Genomic DNA, 6,642 nt, shown 5'->3' with positions numbered 1-6,642 from the left:
ACGTGGACCCCGACTTAAACAAGTTGAAAAACTTATTCGGGTGTTACCATTTAGTGGTCAATTGTACGGAATATGTACTGTACTGTGCAATCTACTAATAAAAGTATCAATCAATCAATCAATCAAACCCTACTTTTGAATTTGGTCCCGAACAGAAAAAAGCATTTGAGGCACTGAAAGAGGGCTTAGCCAAAGCAGGGACACTTGCCTACTTTAACAAAGACGCACCAACCAAGATCATCGCAGATGCTAGTCCAGTGGGGCTAGGAGCAGTGGTAATACAGAGCCAGAAGGGAGAGTATGTTCCCATATGTTACGTCAGTCGAGGTCTAACTGATTGCGAACGTAGGTATTCTCAGACTTAAAAAGAGGCCCTAGCTCTTGTATGGGCCTGTGAGAGGTTACACCCATACTGTTATTTCCTCAGTTTATTTACCTCGAGAGTCCAACTCTCTAGGTTGTTAATAAACGGGAGTGATCCGAGGCATTGAGTTAAAAAGTGTTGCCTGATTATTATTAAATTAAGACACCTAAATAAGCATATAGGTGAAACTGAGGACATAACAATGCGTGCATAATAATGACAATTGAGGCATATGTTGAAGGTGGTGTCTGTAAAGGTGATCGTTGTTTGGCCTTGACGGAGGTCTGTCGTGCTGCTATTGAAGCAAACAAAGCATCTGTAGTCTCTCACTTTCACTTTCTCTTTCAGCCTTTCATTGCAAAAAGAACGAGACGGTGTCAATTTCAAGACAAAGTCAGGATGACAGGCGGGCAGAATCCATACTTTAATAGCAGCAAACTGGGGGCAAACACAATTGAGGGGGATCGATTCTGCTTTCATGTTTGATCGTCCATCACTTTCCTGTGAGCGGCGGCGTACCTTTTTGTCCTTTTTTTCCGCCTTTTTCTTTTTCCGTGCCTTCGCTGGTGTTGATGGAGCATAAACAAGAGACAACAGAGAACTGCACGTACAATTAATCCTGTTCAAACACCATATTGTGGTTGCATCACAATGAGAGGAAGGCAGACTTTGGTCTGCTTAATGTTGTGGCCAGCGGGCTTGGGGCCGCCGGCAGATGGTTATTTCCCTGCTGTGGTCCCCAGCATGGAGCAAAGGTGAAGGATGAGCGGGATAGGACAGTTGGAGGAGCCCACGCTCATCCTGACCTGTCCAATTGTGTCACCTTTCTCCACGCCCACTGTGCGGCGAATAGGTGCCGAAAGAGCCCAGTAATGGATCTTTTTTGGATCCCAGTCTGGCTAAACTACTGTGACAGCTCTGCCCATCCTTTTGTTATTGTCTCCTTCTGCGGGGAAACTGAGCTGATGCATTTGGAGTGAATGAATTTCATTAGGTTTTCAGCTGCCGTTTGTTCATGAAGCTTTTTTTTTCAGCCACACGTGCATCCGCTAAGGGCGCACTTTGCAGATAGCAAATATGCAGGGATGTTATTAATAATAAAGATAAAATGGCGAAAGAACGGCGTCATGGGAAAACTAAACTTTTTAATCTAAATGCATGTTGTATAAATGTACAGAATACCAGTCTTGCTCACTATGCTGTTTCTTTGGCAACTTGGGGCTGAGAAAAAAGACAAAATTGCACAAGGGCTTCAAAAACCTTAAAAGTGTTACATTTGTTAAATTGATAATTTGATATTACTTATTCTACCATGTATATTTCAATTCAGAGAATATTTATGTTATCGTAATTTATCGAAATAAATAAATTTGCACAAAAATGGCAATTAATAAACTCAAAAAGCACTCGGAAAACGTCACAAAAAAGTCATGAATTCCAGACGGTGATCCGGATCAGCCCCAAAATGTAATCACTTGATTCCAGATATTTCCTAAATTCAACATGAAAATCCAACAATAATGTTTTGAGCTGTCTTTTACAGAATGAAAGAAACATTTTGAAGCCTTTTGTTAGTCATCCATTGTCGTTGTCTCTGTGGGTGGAAGTGTGGCCGCAAGGAGACCGTAGCATAATGTGGCAGAAATGATCCTGATGGCCTCAAAGACAAAAACTGCACAAAAATATTTTTTTTAAATGTGGTTGAAATTGTATTTTTTTGTTATTGCCAAGTGTTTTTATTATTTGAATTTGTGCTACAAAAACAACACTAAAATGTTATTTAAAAATGGTTACATTTGTTAAAATTAAGTGAAGTGAAGTAAAGTGAATTATATTTATATAGCGCTTTTCTCTAGTGACTCAAAGCGTTTTACATAGTGAAACCCACTATCTATGTTACAATTAAACCAGTGTGGGGGCACTAGGAGCAGGTGGGTAAAGTGTCTTGCTTAAGGACACAACGGCAGTGACCAGTATGGCGGAAGCGGGAATTGAACCTGCAACCCTCAAGTTGCTGGTACGGCCACTCTACCAACCGAGCTATACCGAGCTAAATCTGCCCATAACTTTTGGACTTATGTTGCTAACCAACTAACTGACAAATGAATGATTACGTAACCTCTGACGGAGATAAAAAAAAAACAATTATTAAAAGATTCAAAAATGTATATTTTTTAACTTTTAGTTTTATAATACCTTTGATATAACTTATTGTGACGTAATGAAAATGTTATTACTTTGTCACACAAAAGGTCCCCAAAAAATTGTTTAATTAAAATATTCATAGTAGTCATTTAAATGTACATTTTAATCATGCATGATACTTTTATTTTTCTATATTATCACTTAACTGTAAATTTATTTTTTTAATTTTCTATTTATTGTATCATTAATTAACCCCTGGTATTGTACCTATATTGACTAATTGTATTTTATAGTATAGTTGGATTAAATGACATTTTAACCGACTTATTGTATATTTATTATTGTATGATATCACTATTGTGTGCGTTTGTGCATTTGATATTTCTTTGTATTTTCTCTTTATTAATGATCCTTAAACTGACGCTGCTTCACACCTGCATTTCCTAACATTTAAATGGCGTTTTTGAATTAAACTGAATTACATATTTTGTTATCATTACACACTTGGAATATAGTTGGATTGGCATTATAATTATTGGAGGACTCCCTGCCTGAAGTGGAGGAGTTCAAGTACTTAGGAGTCTTGTTCACGAGTGAGGGAAGAGTGGATCGTGAGATCGACAGGCGGATCGGTGCGGCGTATTCAGTAATGCGGACGTTGTACCTATCCGTTGTGGTGAAGAAGGAGCTGAGCCGGAAGGCAAAGCTCTCAATTTACCGGTCGATCTACGTTCCCATCCTCACCTATGGTCATGAGCTTTGGGTCATGACAGAAAGCATAAGATCACGGGTACAAGCGGCCAAAATGAGTTTCCTCCGCCATGTGGCAGGTCTCTCCCTTAGAGATAGGGTGAGAAGCTCTGCCATCCGGGAGGAACTCAAAGTAAAGGCGCCGCTCCTCCACATCGAGAGGAGCCAGATGAGGTGGTTCGGGCATCTGGTCAGGATGCCACCCGAACGCCTCCCTTGGGAGGTGTTTAGGGCATGTCCAACTGGTAGGAGGCCACGGGGAAGACCCAGGACACGTTGGGAAGACTATGTCTCCCGGCTGGCCTGGGAACGCCTCTGGATCCTCCGGGAAGAGCTACACAAAGTAGCTGGGGAGAGGGTAGTCTGAGCTTCCCTGCTTAGGCTGCTGCCCCCGCGACCCAACCTCGGATAAGCGGAAGAAGATGGATGGATGGAATTATCTTTAAAAGTATGAATGTTTTTATAATACCGGTATTAACGTATTTAAACATACACTATAAGGATTTTTTTTCCGCCACATCGCCCTCTGCTGTATGTGTTGACTTTCCCATATAAAAAAAGAGACACCTCAATCATAGATTAACATCATCAATGACTGCAGTTAAAAAACACTCTATACTGCCTTTTGTCCAAATGTTTGCTCACAGAGCGACGGCGTCTGTGCCAATTTTCCAGGACCATATGCTGAAATGCCAGCAGGGAGATGATTGACATGGGATCGTCCTCCTTGCTAATGTATAAAAATGTGTCTGTGATCGCTGTTCACTCATGCGCTGAAGCATGCCAGAAAATTCCAAACCCGCCTGAAGGTCCAGGTCCCCCGTGGTCAGGCGACGTCTCTCCCCCCAATCTGCTGTACAAGTAGCCGTCCCTCCTCCCTGTCTGTCTTCCTCTTCCCTGCTCCTGCGTCTTGGCACACACACTTTGCTATGCGGCGAAATTCAATCAGATGCTTAATTACATCCTAACATGGGTTCCTACCAGCTGGCTTTATTCCCCCGCTCCTGATTAAAGGGATTTGAGGAATGAAATTTACCAGTGGATTTGCATACAACTCTAAATGGAGGGAATTGTTCGGCTGTTTTTTTTCAAGGGGGGGTTGTTTGCCTGGCGGCTATGGTCTCTGCGGCCCATCAAGTCCACACAAAACTGCAGCAGGTATGGAGTGCAACCACCTCTTGGCTCCTTTTTGTTTGTAGTTTGAAATTATTCCCATCCATATCATCTTTATTATCTGCACAAGTAGCAGTTTGAACTGTTACTGTGTGCACATGTCCAAACACTCTTTAACCTTGACACAACTTTTTCCTTTCCGATATTGGAGCCTTCAGTATTGGCTGATACCAATATTAAACCGATGTCAGTGTTGTGGGTGTACAAAGGAAAAAGACAGCACAGACAACAGGGGCGTCGTATTAGCTCTCTCTCTCTCTCTCTCTCTCTCTCCTTCTATATATATATATATATATATATATATATATATATATATATATACACACACACGATAGTATGTAGAAATATGCATGAAAACACTCATGGGGCGGTTTAGTACATTTTGAATAGTTTTAGTTATATTGTAAAACTTACAAACATTGCATGGAGTATGAATGAAGAGTCCGTAAACCGTGCGTAAACCCAGGACTAAAAGACGGAACGGCACAGGCACTTCTGGTTTAAAACACTAAACAGAGAGAAATACCGTAGACCAGGGCTGTCAAACTCATTTTAGATTGAGGGGCCACATTGAAAAAAATATACTCCCAAGTAGGCCGGACTGGTAAAATCACGGCACGATAATTTAAAAATAAAGACAACTTCTGATTGCTTCCTTTGTTTAGAAATAGAAGAAGCACATTCTGAAAATGTACGAATCATAATGTTGTTTGGGGGTTTTTTTTGACACTTGAATGTCACGGTTAATAGTATTCTATTTTTATTAGTTATTTATATTTTCTGAATAAATTATGTGATAATGTTCGGTCAACTCATTGGTGTTCATTTTCAATCTATCAGGATAAAAAAATTATATCAAAATCAAATTACAGTATGTTATTTATGTAGTTTGATAATTTTGCTCGACTGACATCATGTGGTTTGTTTTGTACATATGTAGCATCATCTACAAAGAATTGCTATTGTGACATCTAGCGGACACATTTAGAACAGCTGTTTCTTTCATTCAAATATTTCAGGTTAATTTTTATACTTAGCAAACTCTTCCAGCCGGCCCTCGGACCATATGTTTGGCACCTCTGCCGTAGCCGTTTAAGCCACCACACCTGCTGTGAGCGAACTTGTCCAAAAGATGGCGCCGTAGCACAAACAATAACACACCTTTTCAGTGTCTGTGCTCTAGGAAAGTATTGATTGGAAACCAAACATTATGGCCATAAATTAGCCGCACCGTTTTATAAGCCGCAGGTGTTCAAAGCGTGGGAAAAAAGTAGCGGCTTATAGTCCGAGATTTAGGGTATTTACCAAGTCAACCTGTGGCTATGTGGCAAGGCTGTTGTCTCCTCTGTGAGAGCTGCTTACGCCTTTATAGTACCTCATTTCCGTTACAGAAATATCTAATTATGAACACAAAACATGTACTATTGCACCATTACCCAAGACTGTGACTCGGGTCTTGACGGTTATTCATCACAGCGAAAGTGGGATATCGTGAAACCTTCTTGCTCATATCTGCCTGATGAATGGCATGCAGAGGAAGAGTGCGGCTTTACGCTTTTTTACATTTTTTTCTCCCCCCCCCCCCTAATGGGGCCAAGTGGGCCCACGATCCAAGCTGTGCAAAGTAAAATGGTCCCATTAATCACATTGAAGCTAGCGCCATCATCTCCAAATGATTACTCCGCTCATGTGTTGGCTGCACTGCTGCACTATTGTGTCGTCCTCCGCTCTTTCATCCCTTCGGAATTCAACTCCTCGCCTCGTTTTTTTTTTTCCTTCTTCTCCTTCTTCCTTTGCTGCCTTGACTTAATCCGCAGCCGCTCTTAATCTATCCTGAGAGCTGATCTGCTCGGCCCGTTCCCTGTTTATTTCATGCAATTAAGAGTGATCCTGTTGGAAGTTTGCATTAAAGGGATTAAAGGCTTACAAGGTCCGCTCGATTCACATAGACAGAAGGAGTGGAGCGGGGAAAAGGGCAGAGAGGGGTAGGGAAGTGGAAGTGTAGGTGTGTGTGTGTGTGGGTGTGGGTTCTTGTAGTTCCACCCTTCTTGAGACATCAACAAGGAAAAGTACCATCCATAGGAGGACCAAAATCATAGTTCCAATACGGATAACCAATGCAAATAGAGAATGTCTCATTTGCACCCCTGGTGGTGAAATGTAGCAAAATGAGGGTGGTCCCCAAAAGGAGGGATTTTTCAAATTGACTG

Source organism: Nerophis ophidion, linkage group LG18 (genome assembly GCF_033978795.1).
Source record: "Nerophis ophidion isolate RoL-2023_Sa linkage group LG18, RoL_Noph_v1.0, whole genome shotgun sequence".
Lineage (NCBI taxonomy): Eukaryota > Metazoa > Chordata > Actinopteri > Syngnathiformes > Syngnathidae > Nerophis > Nerophis ophidion.
The sequence above is the reverse complement of the archived record's forward strand: the minus strand, read 5'-3'. Positions refer to the sequence as shown.